Consider the following 16,183-nt stretch of genomic DNA (forward strand, 5'->3'; position numbering starts at 1 on the left):
ATTATGCTCCCACGTGCATCTTTTTCTCACAGTCTGAAATGCATTTCCTTTCTCCTGTAGCCTCCTTCTAAGAATTATTTCTTGCCAGGCATGGTGACACCCACAGGTAATCACAGCTATTCAGGAGGCTGAGACAGGAGGATCACAAATTAGAGGCCAGCCTGGGCAATTTAGTGAGACTTTGTCTCAAAATAAAATGAAAGGGGCTGTAGATGATAGAGTATCCCTGGGCTCAATCCCCAGTACCACCGAAACAAAAAAAACACCCTAATCTTTTCTTGGGAATATTAAGGTAAAAATGTGCTTTAATCAAAAGAGAGGACAGAAAGGAAGGTGGGGAGGTTGAGCTGAGGAGTTGACAGCAGCCACAGCTTCTTGAAGGCCAGGAAAGCCAGGACGCATGCATGACCAGGAGTACATGTGTGCCCCAGCCCCGCAGGTGTGTGCTGGTAGATGATCTGGACCCTAAGAGAGGTTCCCTCCTTCCAGTCTTTAGAGCCACTGAGGGTGAGACTCTCTGAATCCGAGGCAAGCAGCTGGACAAGGGCTGAGCCTTGGGTCAAGGACCAGGCTCACAGCTAACCCCGGGCCTCAGGTGAGCTCCTTAATCCCTTTGAACCTCAATTTCCTAATGGATAAATGAGGATGAGGAGGAGGAAGGTGAAGGTGAAGGGGATGATAGTGCTGCCAGGCTGGCTGCTGGGAGAGTACAGTGAGAAACACCAGGTAAGGGGTGAAGGACAAAGGCTGGCCCCGGGAAGGGCCGATGTCAACGTTTGCCCACAGAGAGGACTGCCAGGAGGCAGGTGGGGTCACATGCAGCCATGCCCAGGGTAGTTGGTCACTGAAATGCAAAGGCGTTCAGGAATCCTCAGCCCTCCTGAGCCAGAGGCTTCTGGGGCTCTAGGCAGAGGGTGAGTTCTTCATTCACCGAGCACCGAGCACCGAGCACCGTCACGGTTCTTTCCAATAGGTCTCTGGTCTGCGTTAAAGTTTTCTCAGCACACAAAGGAAGCACTGTGACTTTGGATGTCCCTGTCTTTAGTTGTCCTGAATATCTTAGGAAGCTTTTGTCTGTCCCCATCCCCCACCATCCTCCTTCATGACATGCTGAAATCTGGGCTCATAGTTGAGACACCAGGCTGAGGACTGCAGGGTGACCTGGGCACATCCTTTCCCACCTCGAAGACTCAGTTTCTCAGTTATAAAATGGGGAGGCTGAATGAGAGGATCTCAAAGTCTCCAGCTCATGTGAACTTTCCCCAACCATGACTTTCTCCCCCACCTCTGCACACGACTGGCCCCAGATCAGAGCCCACATCCAGCCCCATGTCCACTCAGCCAGGAGCCACGGTAAGGTGTCACGCAGGCGCCTGGGGCTACAAGGCTTGCTGGGCCTCCTGGCCCTCCCTTTCATGCAGAGACCTTCCCTCCAGCCCCCAGGAAGCCCAAGGGACTTCTCAATTGGACCCACCTCAAAGCCTCCAGGGAGGACACCTGGTCCTGAAATGAAAGTGAGCAGCGAGAGCTAGAATAGGAAAGTACCAAGAAATCAACACAATCTCCCGTGGGCAGCATGGAGTACTCACAGAGGACAAGGTGGGGAACAGGGCTGGGTCTGGAGGTCCTCAGACAAGGTCAAAACTCCATTTACCTGAAGATACCTGAAGACATGCCTAGTCTCCTCCCCAAAATCTCCAAAGAGCACACACCTGTGTGGAAATCTGAAATGGAGCCTGTGTCCCAGATGGTAGGTGTCTATGAGCAAGATGGCAGAAGAGCCGCTGGTTACAATGTACTGAGGCCAGGCCACCTGGACTTGAATGCCAAGTTTACCAATTACTAGCTTTGTGACTTTGGGTTAACCTCTATGTGACTCCATTCACCCAGCTACTAAGTGGGGTAAGTAATAATACCTACCTCATGAGATTACTGTCAGAATTAAATGAGTTAATCTTAGTGTTATACAAAGCTTACGGTATAGTAAATGTTCAATAAATGTTAATTATAATTCTTATGTATGACTGGGTATATCCACATCTGCAAGTATAGATTCAAGTGCATGGATAAAAAGATACACAAGTACCTTTAAGTCTTTGATTATGAGGATGAACACGTTGGGTGTCTATGTTCCTATGTGTGTGTCTCCGGGATAATACGAACTGCTGGAATTTATGATATGCTTATTGCATCAGGCAATACTCTTAGAGTTGTACATGCATTTGCAAGGACACACACAGAGATCTGAATGACTGACGTCCAGACACAAGTGACAGTGAGTCCCCATGAGTGTGATCATCTGCCTCACCTCTGCCCCAAGTGACTCCCTCCTGGGTAAACTGTGTGAGAGATGAGGACTCACACCATGGACTGCGTGTCCCACAGCACTGAGAAAGACAGTGAATTATACCCATCACCCAGGCCTTCTGCGTCCTCTGCTGCCTTGAACTACCTGCAACATCTTTCCTCCAATAGGAGAGGGCACATGAGGAGCCTAGACTGGAGCCCACCAGTCACCTCCCTCACATCCCATCAAAGGCTTGGTCCCACATTGGCCCTGAGCTAAGCGCCTCCTCTGCAGATTCTGTGGGCTCAGAGAGCATCCTGCTGGGCTAGGCCATCTTTTCACAGTATGTCTTTGTTGTTTTGATGTCATTGTCTGTTTGTTTTGTTTTCTTCTGAGTGGCATCTGATTCACTGCACCCTCCCTGGGAAGGACAGAGTCCAAACCAGCTAGAGGATGGATTCCCCTTGTGAACAGAGCCTTCACGTTGTTCCTGGTAGGTTGGTTTCCTGTGGTTCCGTTATTCGGTGTGTTGGAAACATCTGGAGCACAGAGGGTGATAGGTGAAAGTTTATGGATGTGCTTCACTCTTTTGCCTTGAGGAGGACCCCATAACTCCATCTTCATTGGCCTGAAGCATCCTCTGCTTAAAGAGAGACACAGCTTTGATAGAGGTAGGAAAAAGGCAGTCATATTTGGCATCTGACTTGCAAAATAAGATTATGCTGCAAGGCAAAAGCAGCTAAGCTGGGCTCTTCTCTCCAGAAAATGGATCCCTCTCTTTGGATTCCTGCATCTTTCTCCTCAGGTGTGACCTGTGTGGCCATGAAATTTTATGTAATGGATGGCCAGGCCGGAGAAGCAAGACTTTTAGTCCTCTTCTTCCTGCCTGGGGGTGGTGAGATTGGGCCTAAGAGGAAAGCCCAGCCAAGGGAACCACGTGATTGCATCTGGCTCACTCATCCCTCCCAGGAGAGAGGGGCCTTTGTCCCAGCCTCCCCTTGGAACTCTGGGAAGAAGTGGCATCCAACACTACTCCAAACCCACCCAGCCTCTGCCTGTGACAACAGGGCTCTGGGAGGCAGAAGAGCCTCAGAAATCCACTTGTCTCAAGCCAGCTTCAGATCCCCCAGGGGCCTAGCTGCTGAGCTGTGAGCTAGCAGGCCTGCAGGGGACACAGTGGCACAGCAAGGGAACTCACAGGAGGGGAGGGAGCCCGGTTCAGTGGGGCTTGGGCCATCTCAGGAGGGAGTAGACCTTGAGTTACATAAACTCAGCTTCAAGTGCAGTCAGTGGCCAAGGGGAGACAGTGGCCCTTGCACCCCTTGCCGGGAAATCAGCGGTCACCACACCCCAGGATCCCAACTCCTTCCTCCCACCAGATGTTACACAGCTGCCCTTGTCTGTCCACACACCCTAACACCATTTTAGTGGGAGAAGCTGGGGAAGGTAATCTGAGACATAAGCACTTTTATGCAAGAGAAATTATGATTGCTTAACAAGACAGGCTTAACTCTGGTCCCATGACGTTGAAATCAAGTTGAACATTTCATTGTTTTTCTCACTAATCATCTTTTGGGGGGAGGAGGCCAGATTCATTATAAACCAACAAAGAAATAAGAGAATTTCTTTTTTTTTTCTTTTTCTTGAACAAATTAACTGTAATGTGAATTAAATTTTCAAACTTGTACACATCAAAAATAAAGGACTCGCCACCGCCCCACTGAAATGTCAGCTGGCCTTTCTAACTGAAGACAATGACCCCAAGAGAGGAGAAGTCCTAACACTCTAGATCCCAAATTGCCTCTTCCAGGAAGGGTGGGACACTACGATTTCCAAAAAGAGCAAGGTGACCCTTCAGCGGGGCATAGTGGCTCATGCCTGTAATCCCAGTGGCTCGGGAGGCTGAGGCAGGAGGATCTCAAGTTCAAAGCCAGTCTGAGCAACTTGGTGAAGCCCTGAGCAACTAGAGACAGTGAGATTCTGTCTCTAAATAAAATATACAAAAGGGCTGGAAATGTGGCTCAGTGGTTAAGTGCCCCTGGGTTCAATCGCTGCTACCAAAAAAAAAGAAGAGCTCACGTCATTCCCCCCATTCCCTCTCTACTGGCTGATCTGTGCTTTTTTTGAGGAGAGAGACAAAGTTTTTGTTCTGGTTCCAAACCTTCCTTGTCCTGGGGATTTTGGATCCCTTCTTCCCCGGCCCCTTCCTGTCCAGGGAGGTGAGAACCTGGGCTGTGAATTCAACGAAGAACTAATCTGGGTCCTACACTAGTGTCTCAGAGGAGCTCCTGGTGGAGACAAACACATACAGGGGCGGATGCTGCCACCTGCTGGCACTGCCAGGAAAAACAACCCAGGTCAGCAACCAGGTTCCATCAGCCTTGGGAGGAGGAGTGCCAAGGGTAGATTACACCTGAATGATTCACTTTTCCTTTTCCAAAGTAGCTTCTCCACTATTTCCTTATTTGGTTAACTGTATGCAGTTTGGAGCAAGACCACTATCCCACGGTTTTTTGGTGGTTTTATAATGGACAATCAGTGGTTGGTTCTCATTCACAACATGAATGAAAGTGGTAACAAGGACAAGGATTACCAAGGTATAGAGCTTGTCTTCGTCCTCATTGTGTCTCCTGGACAAGCGCACAGGGTGACCCTATGGGACATTCCTTATTTCTTTGTTGACACCTTTGTTGAGCCTAGCTTTCCCCACATACATCTGGAGTCCCCTTCTCCTTCACTGCAAATTTCCAGATCTCTTTGAGGGACATTCTTCTTGAAGCTTACTTCAAGGATGCACTTGTGAATGCTGGTGATGCATTCTCATATCACTACCTGGTTGATGGCAGAACGGTCCTGCTGCTTCTCGTTATCCTTTGTGGAAGCCATCTCTGCTATCCTCTGCCTGGCCCCTGTTGGAAAGACACCATCCCATTTTATGGCGAGGACCCTTATACCCAAGAAAGAGCAGCATGCAGCCTGAGTCACATAACTGGGGGTGGCTTGAAGGTTATGCTTCATCTCCCGCCTCCCAGGCAAGAGCTGTGTCCATGGCTGCTCAGAATAGGTGTCCCCTATGGATAAGGTTCACATGGCTCTCCTCAACATCCAAGGAGGCAGTGCAAGAGGGTGAGAAGCACACGCCCCTCCTCCTGCTGGGACCAAGGCTGGAAGCAGTGGTGATGACCCTGGACTTGCCTCAGGGTCTGACATATGTGTTCATTGACTCCCTTTCCTAAGGATTTACATGCGATACAAACGGGACATTTCAGCTGCTTTGGTGCCATTTTCTGGAATGCAGCACATGCAGCTGGCTGCCAGGTGTATCCTGAGAAAAGCCTCCCTGATCAATGGAGTCCTCAACTGCCTGGAGGGGTGGCTGATACTGGAGGACTCACCTTGGTGGTCTGGTGGACTGGGCCCACCTTGGTTCCCATTCAGAGCTTTCACTCTTATAGTCTCCCTAGATTCCCAATGTCCAGTGTCTGGATTTTTGCAACCCCAGCTCTAGAATCACTCAGATTCTCCACACTCACCTCATGCCCTGGGACTCCTGCACATTGAGCCAAAAGACAAGGGCAGCCAGACTGTAGGCAGAGTCTGCCCCACCCCTGAGTCCCAATGGCCAAGTCAGTCCCCCAGGCCCTCTTCCCCAGCAGGAGGGACCCACTTCCTGAGGCCAGCTCCTCTCAGCCTGCTTGTCTTGAGGCCAACTGTACTCCCAAAGTGCCATTCTCAGTAGCCACACCACCTCTGCTCTGCCTCTCAATCACATCACTAATAAAAACATCTCTGAGGTCGATGAGAGAGCAAACCACGAAGCCATGAAAAACCAATTGCAGAAGAAGACGATTTCTCAGATCTCAGGATGAGCAGTGACTCTCCAGGCTGCATTGAGATCATACCGGGAAATGCATGGCTTAACAAAACGTTGCAATTTCTGTACATCAAAAATATCCCAACATTAAAGACAAGCAGGACTCAAGGGAAAAAGAGTTTTGCAATACCAAATGTGACACTCTTACCACACTTTTTTTTCCCATGAATTGTCTTTTAATGTCTTGCTGCTTTACTGTTAGGAATATTAAGTTGTTGATTTGTTTGTGTGTTAAAAGGCTACTTATTTTGAACCCTTTGAATTGTGTTGCCTATTGAATAAAAAAATTAAAATGACATTTTAAAAATAAATCAAAATAGTTTAATTGATTTTGTGTGGACAGTTAATGAATGAAAATTTAATACCAGAAAAAAAAAAAAAGTTCTGCCACAACCCTCAGCTCACAGACAGGGAAAAGGCAGAACTGCAAGTTGACTAAGTGTCCTCAGCAGCCCACATCCTCTGCTTCTTGCTTCACTGACCCACTGACAAGCACCCCTGTTTCTAAAGCCCCCTGTGGTCTCCTTCATCTACCTCTTCCCCATCACCACCTGCTCTCTGAGGGGCTTCAGTGAACTCCTCCATAAAGGGCTGAGAATGGCTTGACTGTAGGAAGCACTGAAGAGCAGAGCAAAGCCATGGTCCTAGAGTTCTGTCACAGTTTTATATTCTGATACTGCTACTGCAGGCCAAGTCCATGGTCAGGCAGCTGATGCCTAGCTCATCACAGTGTGGACTGGTAAAAAGATTTAACGGTTTGTGGATGGCCAGGCTGCTTCTGATGAGAATCTCCAAAGGCTGCACCCTGGGCGAAGCCAGGGATCAGTCCTTACAGACAAAGCAGGTGATGAAACAGCCAGCTTCCAAAGGAGCCATTTTTCCAAACAGTAAATGCAGTCTGGTGCCCATGGGGACCGTTTTTTCCTGTGGCCTCAGCGAAGATGTCCTGTGGTCACCCTCTTTTCTCTTGCTGGGGCACCCAGGACTCCAAACTCTGGTTCCAGGTTCTTCTAGCCCAGGCTCAGCCAGCCTGTAGGAAAGAAAGGGTCTCTGCTCTGCCCGGCCCCTCCCACCGGCGCCCACCTTGGGGGAGCAACTCCTTTTTCCAGGAGAGATAACTTGGACCGCTGTTAAAGCCATAGAGAGGCGCCCCTGCAGGCTGGGGACTCCCCTACCCACCTCCAGCGCGCAGAGGAACCTTCCGGGACATGGCCGCAGCGCCACCGTGCGGCATAAAGCTGGCTGTGCAGCCCCGCAGCAAAACACCTAGCCTGTGCTTTGGGGTCAGGGGGACTTTGTCACTCCCATCCCCTTTGTTTCGCAGATGTTGGAGCTTGGGCAATTATCTAACCTATTGAGCCTCAGTGTGCAGTCTCCAAAATGGGAGAGACATAAAGGGTTGAGGAATGCATTAGGTAATAGGGCAAGGGCAGCAGACCGGCTCAACTCAACGCAGGTGTTCAAGAAACAACAGTTTCCTCTCTGTTTGTAGAATTAGAACACATTTTGTAGAATGAAAAAGACTAGGGCAGAGCTGGGAAAGGAAAAAACAGTGGTGTTTTGAACGAGTCCAGTTTAGGCTGTTTATGAGTCCTCTGAGTGGAGGTGTCAAGTGTGTCGCTGGAGAGTGCTGGCTTTGTACAAAGGAACAGAGAAGGAAGGACACATTGGTATACCCAGCCCAGTTTAACAGATGGAAAGATTACGGTAATTTTTGTAATTTTACTTGGTCAGAAAGAATGTTGCTTTGCCTTATGAAAGAAATTCTCATTAAGAAACTTGAAAGATGGAACATCAAAGTAAAATGCCATGTTGCACAACCACCCCATTGGTCAAGACTTCTTTTGCCTACAAGTGACAAACGCCTGAATCTAATTGGCTAATACCAAAAGGCAATATTTTTGGCTCACACTCAAACCTCAGAAAATGCATGGGTGAGACCAGACTTAAGAATCAGAGAGGGAGACGTGGTCAGATCTCTCTCTTCCCCTGTCTCTCTCTAATGTTGCCTTCTTTCTCCCAGTCCTCTGTCCTCCCAGATCCACATCCCCTGGGGATGGCCTGGGGATAAACCAATGTGTCTTTCCCTGTCCATTTGTGGTCCTAAATGCCTGGCTATACTACTTGGGGGCCATTCAACCAGCAGAGAGAATAAAAACAATTAAAGAGAGTTCTGTTTTACACTTTTAAGTTAAAAAGGAGAAAGTAGGGCTGGGATACAGCTTAGTTGGTAGAGTGCTTGCCTTGCATGCACTGAGGCCCTGGGATTGATCCCCAGCGCCACCAAATAATAATAATAATAATAATAAAGGAACTATGTAAGATAAAAAATAGATGTAAGGAAAAGTTAAGAGGAAAATGAATGAAAAGACTAAGATCAGAGGGAAAAAAATGTAACAAAATTTTAGAGGGAAAGAATGTATTCATTACCAAAATATTTTAAAAGAATGAAATAGTCAAGGCAGAAAAAAAAATTTTTTAAGTTTAAGAAGAAAGAAACATTCAGACAAGAAAATAATAATCAATTAAATAAGATGGTTTTCAAAATATTTAAAAGGTTATAAGATTAAAATAAAACAGAAATAAACTAAGCTAAAGGCAAAAGAACAGAATCCAGGGAGCCAGAAGCTGCAGGTGAATGAGGAGTTTCCTGGGCCTCTCCTAGAGCAGGACACCCCTGCAGGCTGAGCAACTCCACTGGTCAGGCCTTGCGTCCAAGCCTCAGTAGGTCCTGCTTCCTTTGATGGCAATCAGGAAACACATTCAGTGAAGCCGCACTGGAATTAAAGCACATTATTTACATGAACTTTCTAGCATCAATCCACCCAGGCCCTCAAAGCACTGCTCTTACAATGTGGATTCTAGATGCCTCATGTTCATCAATCATTGTATCAGTAACATCCTTAAAAGTGATGTTGCACATCTGGAAACATGTAATAGGTGGATGGATGGAAGAATAGATATATAGATATAGATTAGATATAGATACAGATACAGATACAGATGCAAATGCAGATATAGATATAGATACAGATACAGATACAGATAAAGATACAGATACAGATACAGATATAGATATATATAGATACAGATACAGATATAGATAGATAAATAAGAGATAGATGGATAGATAGATTAATTGATAGTTCCAGCCCTCCCTCTTCTAGAATCCATCCCAGAGACACACAAGCAAAGTATCCAAAACAATATGTGACTAGAGCTTCTCCCTGCAGCACTGTCTGTGACCCCACACCAGAACACTGAAACCATCCAAATGTTCCCTAGCCGAGGACTGGTAGACGCTTGGTGGTACATCCACGTTAGTAAGTACTGCGAAACTGTGATAAGGAGTGAGGAAGAGATCTAGCTGCAACTTTGAAAGGATCTTCAGAACATAGTAGTGAAGTCAACAAAGAATGAAATGGATTTTGAATGAAAAGAGGAGGATGTAGAATACAAATGTGTATTTCCTTATACTTAAAAAAATAAACAATGAAAGAATAAGACAAACAGTCATTTTTAAATGATCAAAAATAAGTCAGGCATGATGGTGCATGCCTGTAACCCCAGCCTCTCAGGAGACTGAGGCAGGAGGACCACAAGTTCAAAGCTAGCTTCAGCAATTTAGCAAGACCCTAAGAAACTTATCAAAACTCTCTCTCAAAGTAACAAAAAGTTTTTAAGGGCTAGGGATGTGGCTTAGTGTAAGTGTCCCTGGGTTCAATCCCTGATACCAAAAAAAAAAAAATTTTTTTTTAATTGGAAATGTCACTGTAAACTAGGATTTCTTTTTCTCATTTTAAAAAATCTGAATTTCCTAGCTCTGCCCACTGAAAAAGCCTAGATAATATGGCTACCATGGAATACCTATAAGAAACCCTAGCACACAGATTATAGTCTCTAAGTAACATTTTCCAACAAAAGGAGCTACGCTTCTGGGAGAAACGATTTACTCCAGGTTTGCAGAAGGACATGCACAAATTATTTTGGAATATCTTATAATGCCAGAAACAAGGAGGCTATGAAAAACTTGAAATTGTGTCAAAAATATCCAGGAGCCAAACTGATATGACTTTTGCTAGCCAAATGGAACAAATGAAGTAATCAATCAATCATGATAATGGGGTCAATTAATCAATCCTAACATTTCACACCACATGACAGAGCTTCAAACTATATAAAGCAGAAAGAAATAGAACTAAAAGGAAAAAGAGAAAAAGCCATTATGGTTAATCTTCTCTCAATGATAAAAAAAATAGGTAGAAAATCAATGATATAGAAGACTTGTACAACCCTATTAACCAATCTGATAACACTGACATTGATAGAATACTCTGCCCAATAACAACACATTATCATTTACTAACAACCATATTCTGGGTTATAAAAAAAAGCCCCAGAAATTTTAAAGAATTCAAAGGAGTTCTGATCACAATGGAATTAAACTGGGAATCAATAACAGAAAGATATCTGGAAGATCCTCAAATGTTTGAAAACTAAGTTCATATTTCTAAATAATCCATGGATTAGAAAGGAAATCAAATGAACATATTTTGAATCAAACAAAAATGAAAACATGGTACATTTGTGGGAGGCAGCTAAAGCAGTACTTAAGAAAAAATTTTATAGCACTAAAAATGCCTGTACTAGAAGAGAAATGTCAAATCAATTACTTCTGCTTTAAAACTTTAAAGAACAGGGCATGGTGGTGCACATCTGTAATCTCAGAAACCAGGGAGGCTGAGGCAGGAGGATCATGAGTTCAAAGCCAACCTCAGCAACTTAGCAAGGCCCTAAGCAACTTAGTAAAACCCTGTCTCAAAATAAAAAATAAAAAGGGCTGGGGATGTGGCTCAGTGATTAAGCACCCCTGGGTTCAATCCCTGGTACCAAAGAAAGGAAGGGAGGGAGGGAAGGAGGGAGGGAAAAAAGAGAAAAAGAAAGAAACCAATTATAAAAAAGAGAAACATATTAAAACCAAATATAAAAAAGAGAAAAATTATAGCCATGTGCTACATACCAATGTTTTAGTCAATGACAGACCATGTATATAACCGTGATCCCATAAGACTAAATGAAAGTCAGGCACAGTGGATATTTCTGTAATCCCAGCTACTATGGAGATTGAGGTGGGAGGATGACAAGTTCAAGTCCAGTCTGGGTAACTTAATGAAACCCTGTCTCAAAATAGAAATGTAGCAGGGAATGTAGCTCAGTGCTTGGCTACCATGAAGACCTGGGTTCAACCCCCAGTAACACACACACACACACACACACATACAAAAAAAAAAAACACTGATTATAATGGAGTTGAAAATGTCTTATCATTTAATTATGTTATAGCAGTTATAATGTCTAGTGCAATACATTCATCACGTGTACGGTAACCTGGTTGCTAATGGTCTCTTGGTTTTGTGTCCCTAGAGAACCCTGACTAATACACTGGGAGGAATTATTTACAAATTATATATCTAACATAGGAACTATATCTAAAACATTCCAAAAAATTCTCAACTCAATAATAAAAAAGTTAAACAGCTCCATTAAAAAATGGGCAAAATGTTTGAACAAACACTTCACCAAAAAGACATAAATGTCTAATAAGCACATGAAAAACTATTCAACATTACCCCTGCAGTTCATTTTACATCAATCATAATTCCAAAAACAGCTATAAAATTTAAAACTAACTGGTTTCCTTTGGAGATTATTAGGGCATCAATTCATTATTATAAAGATACATAGAAAAAGAGAATCAAGCAGTTATTTATTCAGTCTTTTCTCTGTGAATTGTGTTTTAGAAGAACTAAGTACTTAAAACTAAACAGAGAAAGGATTTTTTTGAAACATAGTCATAAGAATAGAAGGAATAATAGAACAAAAAATTATCATTGTATAATCCTCAATTAAAAATAGTAGATCTACACATTGGTTGTTGAAATAATTAGGTTAGAGCTAATGTGGAATTCTCTAATGGAAATTAGGCTGATCACAATCCAATATTAACAATCAAAACTAACATCACAAAATGAAACACAACTATACATTATGTACTTTCTGTTGTGGTGCAATAGTATACAGTACCCCCTGGAATAGGTATTTTTCAAATAAATAAATGTGAATATTATATAGATCTAACTGCCATAGGAGATTTAAGAACATGTTAAAGGACATCTTAAGAATGCAATTAGTGGTGCTAGGGTTGGACTCAGCAGTACAGTACTCGCCTACCACGTGCAAGGTGCTGGGTCTGATCCTCAGCACTATAAAAATAAACAAATAAATAAATAAATATGCTGTGTCCAACTACAACTAAAAAATTTAGGAGCTGGGTGCTGTGGTGCATGCCTATAATCCTAGCAGCTCAGGAGGCTGAGACAGGAAGATCTTGAGTTCAAAGACAGCCCCAGCAAAAAAGCGAGGCACTAAGCAACTCGTGAAAACCTGTCTCAAAATAAAATACAAAATAGGGCTGAGGATGTGGCTCAGAGGTTTAATGCCCCTGAGTTCAATCCCCAGTACCCTCCCCCCGCCCCCCAGCAATATGCAATTAGGCAGATTTGTCACATAAATGTTTTAATAGACTGTGGGATGAAAGAGAATTAATAGAGATTAATAGAAATTGTAAAAATACATTGGTCAAATTCAAAGTATGTATCTTGTTTGGATCTTAATTTAAACATACCTTTCAGAGACAGTTGTAGAAACTTGAACGTAGACTAGGTATGAGATGAGGCTAAGCAATTACTGTTGTTCTTGTTAGTTGCAGAAATCATACTGTGGTTACCTGTCGGGCAAACCTAATGCAGTTTTAGTAAAATAAATTAAACTCTCTCTGGGATTTTCAGGGGTAGAGGCGAATATCATGAGGGAGTTGATGAAACAATTCTTTATGAAGAGATGGATGTGTGCTATTTCTCTACTTTTGTATATGTTTGAAATATTCTACAATAGAGAATTGAACTTTGGTTTTGTTTTATTTTTTTTTAATTTTGTTGAATTTTAAATGCGCCTGTTCATACAGATCACAGCCCTTTGGCTGTGTTTGGACCAACTGAAAATTCCACAGGAGTACTCCCTCCCTTTATCAGTGCATAAGCCCCACACTCAATGACTGGAGGGTGCAAATGAGTGAGATGAGTCCGGGGTGAATCATGGCAGCTGTCCCCCACCTCTCTGCTGGAGATTAATGGAAGGTGGCAAGGGACAGTGGCAAACCAGAGAAGGCATAAACCTCCAAGAGGGGGCAGCCAATGTTGCCAGGGAGGAATAAAGTCCCAGATAGGCAGTCATCTTCTGATATTTTTTTTCATTAGGAACTAGAAATATAGACAGTCCTCTGAAATTATCCTATTGTAGGGACAAACAAGGCAAGGCACCGAAGATAGCAGGAAACAGTTTTATTTGGCTGCAGCCAGGTTCAGAGGGCACAGCTTTTGCTGTAATCAATTAATCCCTGAACCCCAAGTTCAGGTAGTTTCAGAGTTTTCTACCCAGCATGTAAGGGGAGGGGCCCAGAAGTTCACAGTCTGCAGAAGTTCACATAAAAGCAGCTTTTTCCTTCACTGTTCTGGGCAAGTTAACTCTTCAAGGACAACACCTGAGAAGGGGGAAGATTCTTCTCCCCTTCCTTTCCTCCCCCTGCCAGCTGTTACCATGGAGCCCATTTGTTACTTATCTTAAGAATGTAGACATCTCTGTGAAGCCCCAGCTCAAGGCCAGAGGCCTTGTTTGCACATTTCTTCAAAGTACTATACTGGATACGTTTGTGAAAAACTAGTAAGGAGGTGTCCAGCACCTGGAGTGCTGGTATCTTCCCGGCCAGTGGCCAAGTAAAACAGGGCAACACGAAAATAGGAAGTTTATCTACATTGGATTCTTTCGCAGAGACTGTTTTGCTGACAGTCCTAAAATTAGCCATGGTGAAGAGGGCTTTTCTGTGGAGAAAGGGGGATGCCACTTCAATCCATTTTCATGAATTATTGCTAAATATGCAAATGATTTTTTTTAATGGAAACATTTTGCAGTTCAGTTTTGCTAGCAAACCCAGCAAAACCTGTCTGTAGTCTAGATTTGTGCCACAGACTGTTGTTTTGTGATCCCTGACACCACGCCCTGTAACACATTATACAATAATGCATTAATAATTGCTTGACTTCCCCAGCAGTTGGGTCACAATGCTGGCACAACTGAGGCTGTACACGTCTGAAATCCCCCAATTTTTTTTATATGCAAATAGCCGTCGAGCCAGGCATCTCCACACACTGTACTTTGAATGGAACATAGACTTAGAGTGATCTGTATTAAATTGCATCTTGTCATTTGTCAGAAACATTTATCACTGGATTGGCTCCACTCTTCCTCCAAATTCTACTGTATCTTCACTCCTTTCAGGCTTTGTCTCGCACACAGCTTTGATGAGCCTGTCTTTCCATCTACAAAGCTGATAGCAGCCTGGAGTACATCAAGCTTCTCTCCTGCTGGGGATCTGAGGCTATCCAAATATCATGTCAACCTTCCTTTCCAGTTTGTGTACCTCATCGTTAGCTATCTTCCTCCTTGAAGCCATCATACATTATACCCAGGCTGAATCCAGTAGTCTGTTGTCAATAGTAATGACATAGTATTTTGTAGTTTAGAAACTATTATCCCATAATTTTCTGATTTGATTTTTGTTACCCACTGAAACCTTCTAAAAGTCCTGTCAACATTATTATAAGGCTTTGAGCTATAGCCAGGGGCAGTAGCACAATGCCTGTAATCACAGCAACTCAGGAGGCAGAAGCAGAAGGATCACAAGTTCCAGGCCAGTCTCAGCAATTTAGCCAGACCCTGCCTCAAAATAAAAAATAAAAATTAAAATCACTGAGGAAGTAGCTCGATGGTAGAGCACCCAAGTTCAGAACTTCTGTATCTAAAAGAAAAAAAGAAATTGACTTTGGACTACAAATCTGCCAAGTCTGTTTGTTGCCCACCAATGATGTCCTAGTGTGGATTTCTAGATTAAACAACTAGTTTCCTTCCTTTCCACCCCACCAGAAAAAGAGTCCCTAAAGTCACCATCTGGGCAGTAATCAGTAGGGACACAAACAATACTTACGAAGAAGGTTCTAACCAGAACAGTTGTCAGAAAATGGAAAGGATTGTCTTGAAAGGAAATTCTGAAGCTAGAAATTTTCAAATAACAGCTGGGGTTTTGAACAAGGGTTCCTGTATAGACAGGAAGCTGGATATAATGATCTTTCACTCATTTATGGTTGCCCTTCTAGGGAATCTGCTCTGGGCTCAGCTCTCAGAACCCACCAGCTCCTCCCGGTCAGTGAGAAACCTCTGAAATTCAGATAGGTGCAGTAGGTCACTCTTATGCTTTGTACTTTTTAAAATTAATTCCCTCTGGAAAAGAAGTTTTCAGCGAAAATGCCAGCCTTTTCTCTCCTGTATGAAAATAATCTATACATGGAATATTATTCTGTCATAAAAAGAAATGAGCCCGTTGGGTGATACCAGTAGCATTCAGTATTCCCGGCTGCTTGGAAGTCTGAGGCAGGAGGATCACTTGATCTTAGTAGTTCCAGACTAGCCTAGGCAACAGGAGACCCCCTCTCAAAAAAAAAAAAAATGTGAAACAAAATAAAATAAGTAGTGATGTGTAGTACAACATGGATGAATCTCGAAAACCTTATGGAAAATGGAAGGGGAAAAAAAACACAAAAGGCCACATGCTGGATGATTCCATTCCTATAGAAGTTCAGAAGTAGGAACTCCATAGAGTCAGGAAGTAGATTCGTGATGTGAGGTGGGGAGATTATGTGACCCGCAGGGGTACAGCTAAAGGGATAAAGGGTTTCTTCCTGAAGTGATGAAATTACTCAACAACTGACTGCGAGCTGGTTGCAAAAACCTATAAATATACTAAAAGTAATTGAGTCGTACGCTTTAAGTGGGTAAATTATATGATATGCGATTTATATTATAATAAAGTTTTCAAGAAGAAAATGAGCACCTTTTTTAATGGATAAAGA

The 16,183-nt window shown here is 43.5% G+C and overlaps 1 long non-coding RNA gene and 1 pseudogene across 1 annotated transcript in view; both read right to left on the reverse strand.

Moving 5' to 3' along the window:
* Positions 1 to 4,331: 4,331 nt before the first annotated feature.
* Positions 4,332 to 5,318, reverse strand: LOC124077799 (large ribosomal subunit protein eL31-like; annotated as a pseudogene).
* A 3,245-nt stretch (positions 5,319 to 8,563) lies between these two features.
* Positions 8,564 to 16,183, reverse strand: part of LOC124079581 (uncharacterized) — a 29,988-nt gene continuing 22,368 nt past the window's right edge. The window contains exon 4 of the long non-coding RNA XR_006847399.2: positions 8,564 to 8,938. This is a non-coding gene — a long non-coding RNA (uncharacterized LOC124079581). The remainder of the gene's footprint in view (positions 8,939 to 16,183) is intronic.

The sequence above is a fragment of the Marmota monax genome, unplaced genomic scaffold, assembly GCF_021218885.2.
Source record: "Marmota monax isolate L192 unplaced genomic scaffold, Marmota_monax_Labrador192_F-V1.1 WCK01_AAM20220418_F8-fsc00015, whole genome shotgun sequence".
NCBI lineage: Eukaryota > Metazoa > Chordata > Mammalia > Rodentia > Sciuridae > Marmota > Marmota monax.